We start from the raw sequence: 18,773 nt of genomic DNA, 5'->3' as shown, positions 1-18,773 counted from the left end.
TCATCAAACTCCCTACCCTTTCAATAGAGACACTTTCACCTTTTCTAATCCTCCCAGCTCCACATTGAAATATATTTCCGTCCCTTCATTGCCATCCACTCTTTCCCTCACCCCTCAGTGAAAACCTGTCTGACTCCTGCTGCAAAAGGAATATTGCCAGTGGATATGTAGATGGGAACGTCTGCTCTCATAAAAATTCCCATCTACAGTGAATCATTTCACAGCAGGATTTAGTTAGGAGCTGTGTTCAACGGAGAGATAATGTTCATGCTGAGTTTTGTCAGCAAAAGCTGACACATGGGTCAGTGTGAATTGCAATCAGACGGCATATATAAGTAGTTAAACACATAGCCTTCTAACATCCAGAATCCAGTTTCTTTCCTTTCTTAAGTGTTGAGACCACATAACCCACCCTTTAATTCATGGGAACCACCTTAGTGAGCTATTTAATATGAGCCAGTGTCCTACATATGACCTACAAAAGCAAAACACTGTGGATGCTGAAAATCTGAAATAAAAACAGAAAATGCTGGAAATACTCAGCAGGTCTGGCAGCATCTGTAGAGAGAGAAACAGCATTAACGTTTCAGGTTGCTGACCTTTCATCAGAACTGGGGAGGGTGGAAAAAGAACAAAAGGGAAGGTCTGTGATATGGCAGAAGACAGGAGACATTAAATGACAAAATTGTAGGTGAGTCAAAGCCAAAGGGAGTCATAATGGGATAAATAAGCAAACAAAAGTTGCCCAGAGGAAGTGTGAATGGCAGAATAATGAACAGCTACCGCCCAAACACAAAAACAAGAAAAAAGCAAGATTAAGGCAGAAACATGCAAAGAATAGAAAAAAAAGGGCAGAGATTTCAATCTGAAATTGAACATAATGTTGAGTCCAGAAGACGTAAAGTGCTTTACCAAAAGATGAGGTGCTCGAGGAACAGGCATTTTACAGCCTTCTGGACTCAACATTATGTTCAATTTCAGACTGTAATCTCTGCCCCCATTTTTTTCATTTGCTTTGAATGTTTCTGCTTAATCTTGTTTTTCTCTTGCTGTTGCTTTCAGCCGGCAGCTGTTCATGATCCTGCCATTCATACCTCCAATGGACACATCTTTTGTTTCTTTATTACTTCCTTTCACTGTGCCCCACCAACTCTTTTGTCATTTAATCTCTCTTGTCTTCCACCCTATCACAGATCTTCCCTTTTGTTCTTTTTTTCACCCTCCCCGTTTGACCTACTTAAAATTTATTACATTTCTAGCTTTTCCCAGTTCTGATGAAAGATCATCGACCTGAAATGTTACCTCTGTTTCTCTCTCTTGTCTTTCACCCTATCACAGATCTTCCCTTTTGTTCTTTTTTTCACCCTCCCCGTTTGACCTACTTAAAATTTATTACATTTCTAGCTTTTCCCAGTTCTGATGAAAGATCATCAACCTGAAATGTTACCTCTGTTTCTCTCTCTCCAGATGTTGTCAGACCTGCTGAGCATTTCCAGCATTTTCTGTTTTCATCCCACATATGACCTGCCTATTTCCTTTAATGACAAGAGGATATACAGCACCAAGTCCTGCAGCACTATCAGATTTAAGCACATTAATCTTAGCTAAGACTATTTATGTTGTTAATGCTACTGAAGCAATTTTAGCTGCACCATAGAAAATTGGGAATGTGTCATTGGGTTCAGAAGTGAAAACTGTTGCAAAATATCCATCTGTCATCTGCTCATCTGTCATATCTTTATTTTCATTCCTGTCCTGACAAATCCCTCAAAGGATCAATGCAATCCTTGATTGTTCTCCAATTAATAACATGACCAATAAAAGTCTTGCCATTACTAATGCAATTGTCCACTATCCTTTTCCAAATGCCATCTCAGCATAAAATTGACTTTAGTTGTTTTCAGCTATTTGGTAGATTTTGCTGACAGTTGAATCTTTTATGCAGTGCGAAATACATTTGAGGTGAATTTAACAGGAGCACAACAATTGTTATGAGCCTATCTGGGTTAGAGATGGCATTTGAAAAATCAACAAGATTCTCACTTTGATTGCTAATAATTGACAGTTGCTGGAAAGTGCAGGCACGTGAATGTTGGGTGAGGACAGGGTTGGATTCAGTTCTTATGTCTTGCACAGTCGACTTGCCAACCATTACACTAAATTCATTCATGAAGAATGCCTACTTAGGTGAGATAACAGAGGATGGCTGACAACTGTGGAATGTGTGAACGCCTTAAGTATATGAGGGGAGAAAATTGAGCTGTAAGAAATTTTGGCTGTTAAGTCAATGTTTAATGAAAATAAAATCTTACATTATGATCATTGTAGTTGAAATGCTTCAAGGTGCATCACAAAATGAGGAACTTATTTTGGAGTGTAGTGATTGTTGTTATGTAGGCAAATGTGGCAGCTGTTTTGTGCAGGCCAACAGCTAACAAGTTGAAATAAGACAAATAACCACTTCATGGACCCCAAATTCATGAGAATTCACTCTGCTGTCACAAGTGCAATGGAACAGAACCCCTGCTCACCTTGGCACCAATTTGGGGACAGGATCATTTTAATTGCTCAGGTTAGCACATTGTGCTACAAGAGTGCATCAGTAGTACTGCCCAAACTACCAGCTGAATTCCCAGTGTAGCACCACACTGCTCTGACAGCAGGAGGGAGGCTCAGCAAGGCTCCTAAGAAACTCCTGTTCTTCACTTCCTTGACTCCCAAAGGAGTAATCGGGCCTCTTTGGGAAGGTAATTGATTACTTGCACCCAATAGCCATCTGGGTCTTTTCCACAAGTATCAACAGACCTCACGCTAACTCTCAGCTGGTGTGAGTTCCACTAAAACTTAAGCAGGGCATAAAGGGTGGAATTCCCAGCTTAGCCCGGCAACTGAGTACTAAATGCCCCCTGACATAGGAGCCACAGGTGGAAGATCTGCCATGAGCTGCATCAGAAATTAAAGGGCCACAGGTGTCAGCCTTGGATCAATGGCAGCACTGTTGCCTCAGAGTCAGAGGTTGTGGTTTCAAGCCCCAATCCCAAGAATTGGACACATGATCTAGGTCGATTCCTGCAGGCGGCCATCTTTCAGATGAAACTTTAAAATGAGGCCCCATCTGATCTCTCAGGTAGTCATAAAAGGTCTCAGGTCAGTAATGGGAGAGTACGGGAATTCTGGATTCCTAGAATTTATCTCTCAATCAACATTACTAAAATAGATTATCTGGTCATTATTCCATTGCTGCTGGTGGAATCTTGCTAAGTGCAAATTAGCTGCTGCATTTCCCTACAATAATGCATGGCAAAAAAAGTCCTTCAGTGATGTATTTTCCAGCATTTGGAGTTAGTGATTCAGCCTTTGAAGTTATTTTTGCATTCAGGAAGGGTTACAAATATTTTAAATGTTCCAAGTAGTTGTTAACTTTAGAATTTCAAATTTGATGTGAAACCTCACTTGCTATTAATGGATTAATGTAGACTAAATGAGTTAATAACGTTGAACAGTACATATATGACAATTGCCTTATCATGTACCCCAGCCCCCATAACTCATTCTATTGCTCTCAGTCAGGACAGTTGCCTCCCATAATTCTGTCTGATTCACTGACAATTTCCAGTTAAACACAATCCCGAGCACTCTGACCAATACATGAGCCACAGGCGGCTCATTGGGAATCTAGATGTGGTTAATTAATTTGTAGATTAGTAAATAAAAAGTTATTAGGCACAGTTGTTGGGCATATGATCTCAATACTCATATTTACACAGCACATGCATATGGAGTCAAACCTTTCTGTGGGCTTGTTGGTAAAATGGTGAAATGAAAAGTAAAGTGTGTTTTTTTTTTATCGTTGTTTGTGCTGTCTGCTAAAATGGTGTGTAACACTGGTGAAAACACCAGATATCAGAACCATGGGATCACCAGCAACATTGCAAGGAGAGGGAGTTGTCATCATGGCTAACTCGAACAATCAGAATAATTGGTCCAGGCCAGCAGAAGAAAGCAATAATGAACAGCTCCATCAGGGCACATTGTGGCAAAGGGCAAGTAAACACACACGTGAAGTTCATTTACCTGTTATGTGCATAAGGCACTTTCTAGTAAAATTAATGCATGTGCCTAAAATGATGTTTTTATAGGCATGCCTGTGGCTAGTCAGTGATTTCTATTGGACAATGCTGCAGTAGCACATGATATCACAGTATTTTATCAAATGAGAAGCCCAAAATTCCTTGTTACGCACTATGAAAAGAATAAGATAATAAGCAGTAGGAATGTAACAAAGGCAGCAAAATATAAAATAACATAAATTTTTTTAAAAATTAAAAAGATACTAAACAGTGAAGGATAAGACTTAATCCACCAAAATCTTGTTTTGTTTATTCTTTCTATATCTTGGGGATGAAACTTCAAAATGACACATACACGCTATCCTCATCGTAGGACTCTGAATCATGACTGTTATCTCCATATATGATGATTGCACTTTGGCCCTGCAATTTTCTCTGCTATATTTAATGTTCTGTTACTATAGCACACACTTGGTCACAATAACTTCAAATACTTTGTGTCTCCCTAGGTCAGAGTCACAATAGTGGTGGAATGAGGAAATCAGATACCATTGATGCACCTGACTACCAGATCAGATTCAACATCTCAGAAGCCTGGGCCCACTATCAACAGTTCATACAGGTCCTGTCACAAAATAGTTTTCTTCCTGATATCAGAAACATGCCAGAGTTTGAATCCATGGTTTACAGCCAATAAAATATTACAAGCCAGACTGATAAAGAAAAGCAAACTGTTCCAATGTACTGGTATTTTCTTAAAGAGATAGATACTTTCAAATCATTGGACTAGGATCATTGGACTAGACCAAGTTCAGATTTCTTAGGAAATACCTTCCAGTTGAATCATAATATAATACAACCTGTCATTATTACAATTTTGGCATTACCCATAGGAGTTTACTAAGGTGACTACCCACAAAGCTTAATTTCAATTGTAATGTAGAAAATCTTAATTTCAATTGTAATGTAGAAAATACTGCGTCCAAGACCTGGAAGCCTTTTACATAACAGAAAAAAATATAGGCTGAATTTAATGCGTGTGGCACTGGTTTCGGCGGCGGACCCAGAAGTGGGCGCCGTAACTGAATGGAAGCAATGCTTCTGGCTGACCACAATCATGCAGAGGCTGGCCAATTAACGGCCTGGAGGCAGGAGGCCTGTCCAATGATGTCACAGGGCGGGCCACGAGGCACTGATCTTGGCATTACCTGATGCAGAGGCAGGTGCTGGTGGCATTTTTACGGGCCTGCCAGACCTGCAGTCACTCCTGCCTTGAATACTGCAAACAGCAAAGCAGCACACCAGAGGGGGACGTCAGTCCAGACTGGACCCCTCCAACCTGAAGGCTGACCAGTGCTGAATCCAATGCAAGGATCGTGGCTCAACCAGGCAGTCAAGGAGGCAGCCAAGAGGGAACAAGTGACATGTTGGAGGGCAGACACAGGGGTGGCCTCACAGTTTAGCGATACCTCCCTACAGGATCTCCCACTGGCTGCATGGAAAGGTGGGAGGAAGATACCCGCCCGCAAGACCAAGGAAGCCTAGAGGGAGATAGCAGTGTGGCCCCCTGAGGTGGGGTTGGAGGCAGGTCAGAGGGCCAGCAATCTTCCCAGGGGTGGGATAGGCCAATTGAGACCCTTAAGCAGCCTATTAACTGCAAAATGAAATGTCCTCCCTGCAAGGGGGGCGGGGGAGGGTCATTCTTTAGTGGGCAATTTGTGGCCCATGGGGACCCACACCAGGAACAACTTTACACCCTCTAACTCCCCTCCCCTGGACTGCATGGCCACCACCACCCATACCCCCTCGCTGGGGCCTTCCAAACTGGCCCCAGTGACCCTGCCTCACCTACCTCTGTTCCAGGGTTCCAGCACTGGGCCTGGGCCTAAGGCCTCTGCAGTACCCACAGTGGCCACTGCTCCTGGTGGCGCAGCTGATACTACTGACCTGCCAGGCCTCTAATCGGCTGGCAGCTCTTGGAGGTGGGATCCCTGCCCCCTTAAACTCTTTAAAGAGATGGGGATCCCCACCTCCTGAAACCTTGATTCAAAAAGACCAGAGGGGGGTGGGCGGGCATGAAAAGGCAGACTCGGGGTTCTGCTCCGCCTTTTCGGCCTAATGCCGGGATGCCCATCTCCAGCACAAATCCAGCTCCAAGTGTGGACAGTGGTTCCTCAGCCTCTCTGCTAGTGACGCCAGTGCCTCTAGAAGCCATGCACCTGTCCTGCACCTGTGCTGGAGCCCCCGGGCATGCAGGGGTCCTCCTGGCCGCCAAAGTCTTCCCAAGCCATGGGGCAGTGCTATCAGCAGACTGTGTCCACTCCAGGCATAAGTGCCAAGGCCACACCTTGTAGAACCATTCGTAGGCCTGACCATCTTCAGCTGCTCATCAATGACCGTCGCTGCATCATAATTTTGCTGATGATTGCACAGGTACTATTTACAACTCCTCAGATACTGAAGCGGTCTGTGTCCAGATGCAGGAAGACCTGGGTGGCATTCAGGCTTGGGCTGATAAGTAGCAGATAACATTCGCACCGCACAAGTTCCAGGCAATGACCATCTCCAACAAAAGAGAATTTAACCATCTCCCCTTGACGTTCAATAGCATTACCATCGCTAAATTCCCCACCATCAACATCCTGGGGGTTACCATTGACCAAAAAGTGAACTGGACTAGCCACATAAATGCTGTGGCTGCAAGAGCAGGTCAGAGGCTGGGAATTCTGTGGCAAGTGACTTCCCTCCTGTCTCCCTAATGCCTGTCCACCATCTACAAGGTGCAAGCCAGGAGTATTCTATCATACTCTCCACTTGCCTGGATGGGTGCAGTTTCAACACTCAAGAAACTCAACACCATCCATCACAAAGCAGCCTGCATGATTGGCATCCTATCCACCATCTTAACTCCCTCTGTCACCAGTGCACAGTGGCAGCAGTATGTACCATATACAAGATGTGCTGCAGCAACTTTCCAAGCCTCTTTGAGCAGCACCTTCCAAACCCATGACCTCCATCATGTAGAAGGACAAGTGCAGCAGACGCATGGGCACAGCACCACCTGCAAGTTCCCCTCCAAGTCACATACCATCCTGACTTGGATATAACTTGAACTTATTAGCGAGAGACAGCATGGTTTTGTGAAGGGGAGGTCGTGTCTTACAAATTTGATTGAGTTTTTTGAGGAAGTGACGAAGATGATTGATGAAGGAAGGGCAGTGGATGTTATCTATATGGACTTTAGTAAAGCCTTTGACAAGGTCCCGCATGGCAGACTGGTACAAAAGGTGAAGTCACACGGGATCAGAGGTGAGCTGGCAAGATGGATACAGAACTGGCTCGCTCATAGAAGACAGAGGGTATCAGTGGATGGGTGTTTTTCTGAATGGAGGAATGTAACTAGTGGTGTTCCGCAGGGATCAGTGCTGGGACCTTTGCTCTTTGTAGTATATATAAATGATTTGGAGAAAAATGTAGCTGGTCTGATTAGTAAGTTTGCGGATGACACAAAGGTTGGTAGAGTTGCGGATAATGATGAGGATTGTCAGAGGATACAGCAGGATGTAGATCGGTTGGAGACTTGGGCGAAGAAATGGCAGATAGAGTTTAATCTGGACAAATGTGAGTTAATGCATTTTGGAAGGTCTAATGCAGGTGTGAGGTATACAGTAAATGGCAGAACCCTTAGGAGTATTGACAGGCAGAGAGATCTGGGCGTACAGGTCCACAGGTCACTGAAAGTGGCAACGCAGGTGGATAAGGTAGTCAAGAAGGCATACGGCATGCTTGCCTTCATCGGTCGGGGCATAGTGTATAAAAATTGGCAAGTCATGTTGCAGCTGTACAGAACTTTAGTTAGGCCACACTTAGAATATTGCGTGCAATTCTGGTCGCCACACTACCAGAAGGACATGGAGGCTTTGGAGAGGGTACAGAAGAGGTTTACCAGGATGTTGCCTGGTCTGAAGGGGATTAGCTATGAGGAGAGGTTGGAAAAACTCGGATTGTTTTCACGGGGATGACAGAGGTGGAGGGACGACATGATAGAGGTTTACAAAGTTATGAGCGGCATGGACAGAGTGGATAGTCAGAAGCTTTTTCCCAGAGTGGAAGAGTCAGTTACTAGGGGACATAGGTTTAAGGTCCGAGGGGCAAAGTTTAGAGGGCATGTGCGAGGCAAGTTTTTTACACAGAGGGTGGTGAGTGCCTGGAACTTGCTGCCAGGGGAGGTGGTGGAAGCAGATACGATAGCGACGTTTAAGAGACATCTTGACAAATACATGAATAGGAAGAGAATAGAGGGATATGGGCCCCGGAAGTGCAGAAGGTGTTAGTTTAGGCAGGCATCAAGATCAGCACAGGCTTGGAGGGCCGAATGGTCTGTTTCTGTGCTGTACTGTTCTTTGTTCTTTGTGCTTTATATATTGCTACTCCTTCACTGCTGGGTCAAAAACCTGGAATTGCCTCTCTAACAGCACTGTGGGTGTACCTACACCACATGGACTGCAACAGTTCAGGAAGGCGGCTCACCACAACCTTCACAAGGGCAATTAGGGATGGGCAATAAATGCTAGCCTAGCCAGTGACATCCCATGAAAGAATTTTTAAAAAGAGCACCTATATGGGTTCACAGTGTTTAGACTTGGTGCATGTTAAGAATTGATAGTATATTTACAATAAATGTACGCCACAGTCACTGATGTGGATTGTTTATGGATTTATTGCTGCCATGTCAGATGTCACCTATACCCTGGTACCCTCAGTGGGCTCCCAGTGTAGGGGTAGCCGAGTTCGGTCATCTCCTCAGAATTGTCAGTGCGCATGGTGAAGTTATGTGCTAGGCGATGGAGTACGATTTGAGGAAGGTGATATCCAGCCGAAGTGGGGGTGAATTTTTATTGGACAGACATTGAAAGGACATTATGGTTGCAGAAAGAGGGTGTGAATAAGATTGCGCTGAGCCTCCTTTGTTGTGAATAAGATTGCTCTGAGCGTCCTTTGTGCACTTCTCAATGCCCCTTGCCTCCAGTGCAGGAGGCTCATCATCCTGGTCGACCTGCTCTTCCTCTTCCTTCACATCCTCCTCGTCAGATGAGGAGTGACGCTCATCTACACCCTCCTGTTGCAATGCCTCCCCCGCTGCAGTGCTCGGTTGTACAGAGCACAGCAGACCATAATGATATGGGAGACCTTCACTGGAGTATACTGCAGGGATCCACCGGATCGGTCGAGGCAATGGAATCTCATCTTTAGGATGCCAATGGCCTGCTCGATAGCTGCTCACGTGGACCTGTTGCAGGCATTGTACCTTTTCTCGGCTGCAGTACAAGGGTTCCTCACCAACACCAGTAGCCATATCTTCAATAGGCAACCCTTGTCCCTGAGGATCCATCACTGAAGGCGCACAGGGGGCTGGAACTGCTGTGGTACCTGGGACTGTCGAAGTATGTACACACACCTGCAGGAAACACTTTCAGTGGTCGCAGATGAGTTGAAACTAAATGGAATGGAATCCCTTCCTGTTGATGAAGGCTGAGGCTTGTCCTGGGAAGCCTTGATGGTCACATGGGCACAATCAATGACATCTTGTACCTGGGGGAATCCTGCAATGGCCATGAAGCGATGGACCTCTCTGCCTCGCTGGCAGGGTTGGTGCAGTGGAGCACATAGTCGGCGGCATTCTTAAACATGGCATTGGTCGCCTCCTTGATGCAACGATGCGCTGATGCCTAGAAGACCCCACATGTGTCCCTAGCGGATCCCTGGAAAGAGCCAGACTTGTAAATATTCAGAGCAATCTTTATCTTCAAGGCCATGGGCATTGGGAGACAGGATCCAGTCCCATGGGTCACGGCTGTTTCCGCAGCATGGCGCACAAGGTGGTGACGGCTTCCTTTGACAGCCGCAGTCTTCATTGACACTGTCTCTCCAACATCTTCAGGTAGTGTAGTCGAGTCAGGTACATTCTCAGCTGCAGTTGGGCCCTTCTTGGCGTGGCCACATGCTACCAGTCCACTATGCGTCCTTCTGCACCTTAACCAGCCAGAGGCTGGCTCTCTTGCTGCTCATGCTCCTTGCAGTGGCGCCTCCAGAGGCTGGTTCTCCCTCCCTCTGCATTGTGTTACAAGAGGTTTTATTTTTGCACTAAAATCTTAGACTTCTGTGTGTTTTTAAAAACTGAAACAAATGTTTTCAATAGACTTGTACACCTGCAAATAGCTGGACCTTTTGGATGTTGGCTTTGTATGCAAGATTAGGAGAAGCAAGCAGTTTCAAGGAAGCCAGCCAGGGGTTTGACCTCCTCAAAGCAACACTTTGAATGACAGAGGAGACACTGTGTCTGGTCACGTGATTGGCTCAGGAAGGCTTTTTCCTTTCACTTTGGACTTTTAAAAACCAGTGAGTTGGACAAAGAGCAAGCATTTGAAACTTAGACCAGACCTGCCTGGAGACTGGAGAAAAAAACCTCTCCGTAAAGGAAATCTTCATCTCTTGAAAATAAATCCTGCATTTGAAAGGTGGCAGATTCCTATTGCCTCCTGTCTCTGAAGAATTCTTGCATCTAGTGTGGTTCCTGTTGCCTCCTGTGTTTTGGGAAATCCTGAAACCTGCAGAAAGCTTCTACTGCTGTATTGCTGCTGTGAGTCCTGAGCAGACTGATTGCTACACCCCTGCTGAAAGATCTTAGCGATGCCTGCTGTAGTCGAATTGCCTTGAATGCCTACCCATCAAAGACTGTTCATTAACCTCACCTGGAAAGACTTCAAGTGGCATCTGACTATTTGACTCTGGGACACCTCACCCACCCAAAGATTACCTATCAGAACATGACAAACTGATTTATTTTTATGATTCCTTCTATTCCTAGAAAACAGCTGTAAACCAAAATCCTTTCTTCCCGGTTAACCAGTTTTTTTTAAATGCATGTATGTGTGCATGAGGGCTATGGAACTAAGGAGCTTTTCATATATATATAGATTTAGCTCATTAGTAGTTAAGACTTATTATTTATTTTCTGATAAATAGTTAATGTTGTTGTTTAAAGAAATGTGGTTTGGTGTGCTTTATTCTGGGAGACAAATAGAGTATCTAATTTGGCTATTCTTCGGTTGGTGGGAAAATTTTATTGATACGCTGTGACCTGTGTAGTAGTGGGACTGAATTAACAGTGCATTTCTCCCACCTTGGTTGTAAAAGTTGCTCCATCTCCACATGTGGGTCCAGGAAGACTGAGTGTATGAGTCCGATGGTTGTTGGTCTCTCCCTTGCTCGTGCACTGCCCTTGGAAACAACCAGCCCTGGGACCCTGCCCTTGTAACTCCCCTTTGATCCAGCAGCAATGACCCTATGCGTGCCTTGGGGAGAGGTCACACTGCTCCTGGGAGTCCAATAGAAGAGTACTTCCCTGTTTTAGAGGCCTGCTACCACAGTCTGGCAGTGGCCTCCTCCCTGCTTTCTTCCAGCTAATTTGGAAGACGAATGCAGGCAACCATACTCTGGCTGACTTCCACAGGCAAACCTGAGGCCTCACCTTTAAGCAGTCGAGGAACTGACAGCCCATGATCCCTGTGCACCACTCACTGAATTCTAAACTGTGCACTGAATCACAAACATCAGCATGTAGATGAGAGTAAATTACCTTGTCAATAAGTTCAATTGCCTTCCCGCCGTGATGTAGCAGCAACGCCACTTTGGAGGTTTCCCGCCTCTGGTAGAATGCAGACTCAATATCACACACCAGGTTTCAGTTCCAGTGTGTCCCCCTCCTGTTTCTCCAGCACGCTCCATCTCCCAACACACTCCCAAAATTTCCATTCAATTCCGCCCTATGTGTGAGTGTGCCAGGAGTCACAAATATAATTCAGCCAGTATGTTAAACTCATACATTCTGTCCTTATTTTAATATTTCTATTATAAATTTCAGTATCCATATTTATATTGGGAGAGGATATAATTACAGTGTAACGAGTTTACAGTGTAACAAGTCAAGTTGTATTGTAGGAATTTATAATGAAAAGGTTAAGAGGAAGTATTTGCAAACATAGGGCTTTTTTATATATTGCCAGTCAATTTCCCATGACTTGGCACACTGTAAGTCAGAGAATATGGGCACTATCTTATTTGGTTCTGGTGTCTTCATTTGGCTGTTCCCTCTGTTTCTCCTCTTCTGCTTCTCTCTCCTTAACATCTATTTTTGCTCCTCCTCAGTATCTCAAACAATTCCTTTTCAACTTTTCTTTCTGATGGGAGGTGGTGGGTGGTATGATGGGACAAGGAAACACCAACAACTTCATTTGGAGTTGTGGGTTGTGGAGAAAATGTGGCCCTCAAGGACTTTCTCCCATCTCCTACCCTAATTATTCATGCTCCTGCCAGCTCCTTGCTTCCATTAGGTCCCCTTGTTCCCATCACATTCTTTCTCCTTCCACTTCCTCCAACGTCTGCATCCCAACACTGACCCTACTTCAGCTTTGAACTACCCTTCAAACCTGTGTGCTTCCCTTCCTCTTCTCCACTGCATCTCATTCCAAATGTCCATCCACTTCTTCCTCACTCGCACAAGTTCCCCTAAAGGAGGGCAGCAACAGGCCAGAAGCCCTTCACTCAACCAATTTGCATATTCACTCCCCCTCCAGTCCTACCTATCTGTTTCCAGCAAAGAGGTTTTGTTTGCTTTCAACATTTAAAAAAGTTTAAAAGTGGTGTTCAACTTAAACGTAACCAGAATTTTAAGAGGCCAGGTTGTGCAGACACAGGATGTGCTGCAATTTCCATGTGCCCCAGCACATTGCTCACACTTGACATGGGTTATTTGTCAATCACTACCCCAATGATACACAAATAAACTGACCCATGAAATCCTTGTGTCATTTCTCCAGACCATCAGCAGAAATAACTCATTCAATTAGTATAAAAGCAACTCACTGTATGGAAATTCTAGCCCATAGTTTCTAGTTAGACAGTAAACTCGTTGGGTGAAGCCATTAGCAATTGAGAAAGAACATGCAGTGCGTGCAAGTTTTTCCGTTTTTCTTCCTCAACCCTTATTGTGCCAATTGAAGCAATTAAGTAGATGCTTCCAACAAAACAAAATCAACTCTTGTCAATAGGGTTTGATAGGTAAGTGCAAATAGAATCATTAACGGGTTATAAATTCTAAGTTATAGTTATAAGAATTATGTTTTTTTAATGAATATTCATATAAAGACACACTCTCTCACTCACACCCCTCTTGCTTTCATTCTCATGCTAATGTCCTGAAGACACCACCTGCCAAGAACGAGGCATATTAATTTTGTCATCGGAACATTAATTTTAAACTGTTGCTGGAATGAAGAACTGACTTGTTTAAAGAGATCAACAGTGGCTGAAAAACATTTGCATACTTAGAGACAGTGCCTGGAGACAATAGAACGGCTCCCTGATCCAATTAAACCAAATGAATTTTGATTACCAGACATTGAATGTGTACGAAAGCCAGCATTCCAGGGTGTCTGATAAGATGGAGAATCCACAAATGCAGGAGTTAGTTACAACAGCTAGTCACATGACTAACCTGCTGGCCCATGTTTTTGTTTGACTCCTCACGGCACAGTTTTTGGGAGATTGCAGTTGAACTTGGAAGAAGAGAGCCTCTCTCCTGGCTAGCGCTCTCTCCCTCTCTTGCACAAATCTTCGGATTCACTGAAGTCACTTAAACCTCGAGAGAAAAGACTCATACATCGAAACAAGTTTTAAAGTATGCACAGGGCCCCAACGAAACAGCAAGACGTACCGGCAATCAAAGAATCTACATCAAACTCAAAGGACCGTAAATAAATCCTAGCTATTGCCTCAAACTTTTCCCCTTTATTCTTTCTACTTTTCTGTCTCTATCTGCATGTGTGTTTATCGCGGATGCATGCTAGCATGGTCGCGTCGCTTATTCGCCATCATTAACCGAATTAGAGTTTAAGTTTAATAAATTTCCACCTTTCTTGGTTAAATCTAAGAAAACCTGTCCGGTTGATTTCTTTGCCTTACAATTGGAAACCAGTGAACAAGGATTCACTGACGGGGAGCTAAAAATACGGTGTTTTTAAAAGTAAACCCTGTTAGGGGTTAAACCAGGCAAAGGCTGAGAGGGAACCACTAGACCCCTTTCTCACCTGGTCATAACACAAAGCTTGCAAAATACATCAATCCAAAGTATTTGAGATTTGATTCCAAATCTCTGTTGCAAGAGATTGCCAATCCACTCTTGGAATATATAGAAAATCTATGACTATTTGAGTCACCATAGTACCAAAGGAAATCATAGCTAAAGATGAATTCTTTCCTCATATTTTATAAAAGGTGATATTCAGCTGAGTTCTCTGGCTTGAAATGAGAAATAATAAAAGTTCTGCAATAATATTGGGTGACCATTAATGACTGCTAAACATGAAAAATTAGAGGAAGAAATTAAGTTTGCCAAAGTAATCTTCTTCTTTGGCCTCCTTGTCTCGAGAGACAATGGGTAAGCGCCTGGAGGTGGTCAGTGGTTTGTGAAGCAGCGCCTGGAGTGGCTATAAAGGCCAATTCTAGAGTGACAGACTCTTCCACAGGTGCTGAAGATAAAATTGGTTGTCGGGGCTGTTACACAGTTAGCTCTCTCCTTGCGCTTCTGTCTTTTTTCCTTCCAACTGCTAAGTCTCTTCGACTCGCCACTCTTTAGCCCCACATTTATGGCTGTCCGCCAGCTCTGACGATCACTGGCAACTGACACCCACGACTTGTGGTCAATGTCACAGGACGTCATGTCGCGTTTGCAGACGTCTTTAAAGCGGAGACATGGAAGGCCGGTGGGTCTGATACCAGTGACGAGCTCGCTGTACAGTGTGTCCTTGGGGATCCTGCCATCTTCCATGCGGCTCACATGGCCAAGCCATCTCAAGCGCCGCTGGCTCAATAGGGTGTATATGATAGGGATGTTGGCCACCTCGAGGCCTTCTGCGTTGGAGATACGGTCCTGCCACCTGATGCCAAGGATTCTCTGGAGGCAGTGGAGATGGAATGAATTGAGATGTCGCTCTTGGCTGACATACGTTGTCCAGACCTCGCTGCTGTAGAGCAAGGTACTGAGGACACAGGCTTGATACACTCGGACTTTTGTACTCCATGTCAGTGCGCCATTTTCCCACACTTGCTTGGCCAGTCTGGACATAACAGTGGACGCCTTTCCCGTGCGCTTGTTGATTTCTGCATCGAGAGACAGGTTACTGGTGATAGTTGAGCCTAGGTAGGTGAACCCTTGAACCACCTCCAGAGCGTGGTCGCCAATATTGATGGATGGAGCATTTCTTACGTCCTGTCCCATGATGTTCATTTTCTTGAGGTGCATGGTTAGGCCAAATTTGTTGCAGGCAGCCACAATCCTGTCAATGAGTCTCTGCAGACACTCTTCTGTGTGGGATGTTAATGCAGCGTCGTCAGCAAAGATGAGTTCCCTGATGAGGACCTTCCGTACTTTGGTCTTCGCTCTTAGACAGGCAAGGTTGAACAACCTGCCATCTGACCTTGTGTGGAGGAAAATTCCTTCTTCTGAAGGCATGAATGCATCTGAGAACAGCAGTGAGAAGAAGATCCAAACAGCGTAGGTGCAAGAACACAGCCCTGTTTCACCCACTCAGGATAGGAAATGGGTCTGATGAGGCACCGCTATGCTGAATTGTGCCTTTCATATTGTCATGGAATGAGGTGATAATACTTAGTAGCTTTGGTGGACATTCGATCTTTGCGAGCAGTCTGAAAAGGCCACGTCTGCTGACGTAAGTAGTAGGGCTGCAATAAGGGGTGACTTTAGCTATCAGAGGTAGACTAGAAAAATATTAATGATGGGAGCCAAAGTAGTGAGGTATTTATTCAATGCATTTATGACTGTTTTCTAAATAACAATTTCAGTAAGGAAAGAGGCAATAATTGGTTTGGTTTATTTTATTTAGAGATACAGCACTGAAACAGGCCCTTCGGCCCACCGAGTCTGTGCCGACCATCAACCACCCATTTATACACTAATCCCATTACCCTCTCACATTCCCACCTTCCCCTACCACCTACCTATACTAGGGGCAATTTATAATGGCTAATTTACCTATCAACCTACAAGCCTTTGGCTGTGGGAGGAAACCAGAGATCCCGGTGAAAACCCACGTAGTCACAGGGAGAACTTGCAAACTCCACACAGGCAGTACCCAGAATCGAACCCAGGTCGCTGGAGCTGTGAGGCTGCGGTGCTAACCGCTGCGCCACTGTGCTGCATTAACATCACACACAGAAGAGTGGCTACAGAGACTCAACGACAGGATTGTGGCTGCCTGCAACGAATTTGGCCTAACCATGAGCCTCAAGAAAATGAACATCATGGGACAGGACATCAAAAATGCTCCATCCATCAATATCGGCGACCACTCTCTGGAAGTGGTTCAAGAGTTCACCTACCTAGGCTCAACTATCACCAGTAACCTGTCTCTCGATGCAGAAATCAACAAGCGTATGGTCCTGGTAACAAACCTGGACAGGTAAGTGATGTTACGAAAATATTGAGTGACAACATAACTATGTTTACAGTTAGCAGTCAAAAGAAAAGTTATTGGACTGGATCAAATCTATCTAGTAGAAAAACGTAGTAGATCTGTATCTACCTCATTTCCTTTGTCTGTATGCTTGGTAACTTCCTCACAGAACTGTATCTATCTTTTATTAATTAACACTGATTCACCCTGACTAGGCTATTATGATCACCTGGTTCATGGTTTGTATTAATATTTTAGAGGTCACTTTTAGTTTTGGGGAATTAAATGTGCAGCTGTAAGAATTTCAAAAGGTTGCAGACTACCCAACAATTAAAGGTCAAAGATCTCTCTCTGAGTGCTTACAGAGACAGAGTTAGAGAGGTGAGAGCCATAACAGCAGGTGGGCTCGTTTAGTTGGAGTTGCAACCAGAAAGTCTGAAAGAAATTGCTCTGTCATTGTTAGCAATATCAATTATTCATGTGGGCATCAGGAATCAGAGATGCTTTGGGAGTTGGAGGTAATTATCTTAAATTACTATCTGGAACATCCTACCTGTGCCACATTGCTATGAAGATAGATGATACAGGGGGATGCCTGTTGGTCAGATGTTGTTATCTCTGTGCTGGCTCACAGAAAGTCAGTTGGTCATAGAGAAGGCAGTTGGCTTTGGCAGCAGCTGGGCTCAGGACCAAAGAGGACATCGGGAACCAGGGTACCGGGGTGTTTCTGTTTTGAATTAAGGTCCGTGTTCAAGCTGGGAGGTCCAGATTCAGGAGGTGTTGAAAGGGAACTAGAGGATTGCCTAGCTGAAGCTAGATGGAGAATCCCCAGGAGATCTCACACCTTGGAAGACAGCTGAGAAATTAAGGAAAATCTGAAATGAATTCCTAAGAGCTGTGGTACACTTTGGATTGGTCCCAGGAAAAGTGAACAAACTGCTAAGATCCTGTAATATATAGGGGAACTCTTGGGGTGGAAGTAACAGTTAAACTGAAAAACTGTCCACCATCTACAAGATAGGAGTCAGGAGTGTAATGGAATACTCTCCACTTGCCTGGATGGGTGCAGCTCCAACAACACTCAAGAAGCTCGACACCATCCAGGACAAAGCAACCTGCTTGATTGGCACCCCATCCCCCACCTTCAACATTTACTCCCTTCACCGCCAACTCACAGTGGCAGCAGTGTGTACCATCTACAAGATGCATTGCAGCAACTCAACTAAGCTCCTTCGACAGCATCTTCCAAACCCGTGACCTCTACCACCTAGAAGGACAAGACTAGCAGATGCATGGTAACACCACCACCTGCAAGTTCACATACCATTCTGACTTGGAACTATATCGCTGTTCCTTCACTGGCGCTGGGTAAAATCCTGGAACTCCCTTCCTAATAGCACTGTGGGCATACCTACACCCCAAGGACTGCAGTGGTTCAAGAAGGCAGATCACCTCCACCTGCTCGAGGGCAATGAGAGATGGGCAATAAATGCTGTCCTAGTCAGTGACACCTGCATCCCATGAATAAATAAAATAAAAAATTCTGTTGAGATTTAGAGTTTAGGTATACATCTTCATGTGCTGTTAAGATTTTAAGTTTAAAATATGTGTTTCCAAATTGTAGTTAGGTTAGTTGTGTTTTGCTTTATTTAACTCTTGTACAGTAAGTTTTTTGTTTATAATGTGAAATCCTGTGGCGTAATTCAGTAATAACTGGAAATTTGACTTTCCTTTTTAAAAAGTTAACAGTCCCTAATGGGGCATAACAGCATACTTTTCCAAGTGTTTGTTCACAGTAGCTCCTTTCATGGCCTCTAGCAGTTTTTCTACCAGTGTGTCTATATTTACCTAGCTTATCCCTTTCTTATGCAGAGCGTAGCATGTCATCCATCAGTCCTGATAAATTTCCTATTTCAAAGAACCATCATTGATGAAATGTGTTAAATAATGTTTGTGAAATATAAATTTATGCTACTTGCTATTTGGCTAGCAGTTCTTATCCTTTGGATATGACATTAAAGCAAGGCCCCATCTGTCTGTTCACCTTAATGATTGTTTCAGTGTCTTGGCCAGCATTCTTTCTGCAACCAGTACCACCATAGAATAATTAGCTGTCATTCGTCACATTGCTGTCTCTGGGATCTTGGTTTATGTTGACTGAAGCCATGTT

Source organism: Heterodontus francisci, chromosome 5 (genome assembly GCF_036365525.1).
Source record: "Heterodontus francisci isolate sHetFra1 chromosome 5, sHetFra1.hap1, whole genome shotgun sequence".
NCBI lineage: Eukaryota > Metazoa > Chordata > Chondrichthyes > Heterodontiformes > Heterodontidae > Heterodontus > Heterodontus francisci.
Note: the sequence above shows the minus strand (reverse complement) of the source record.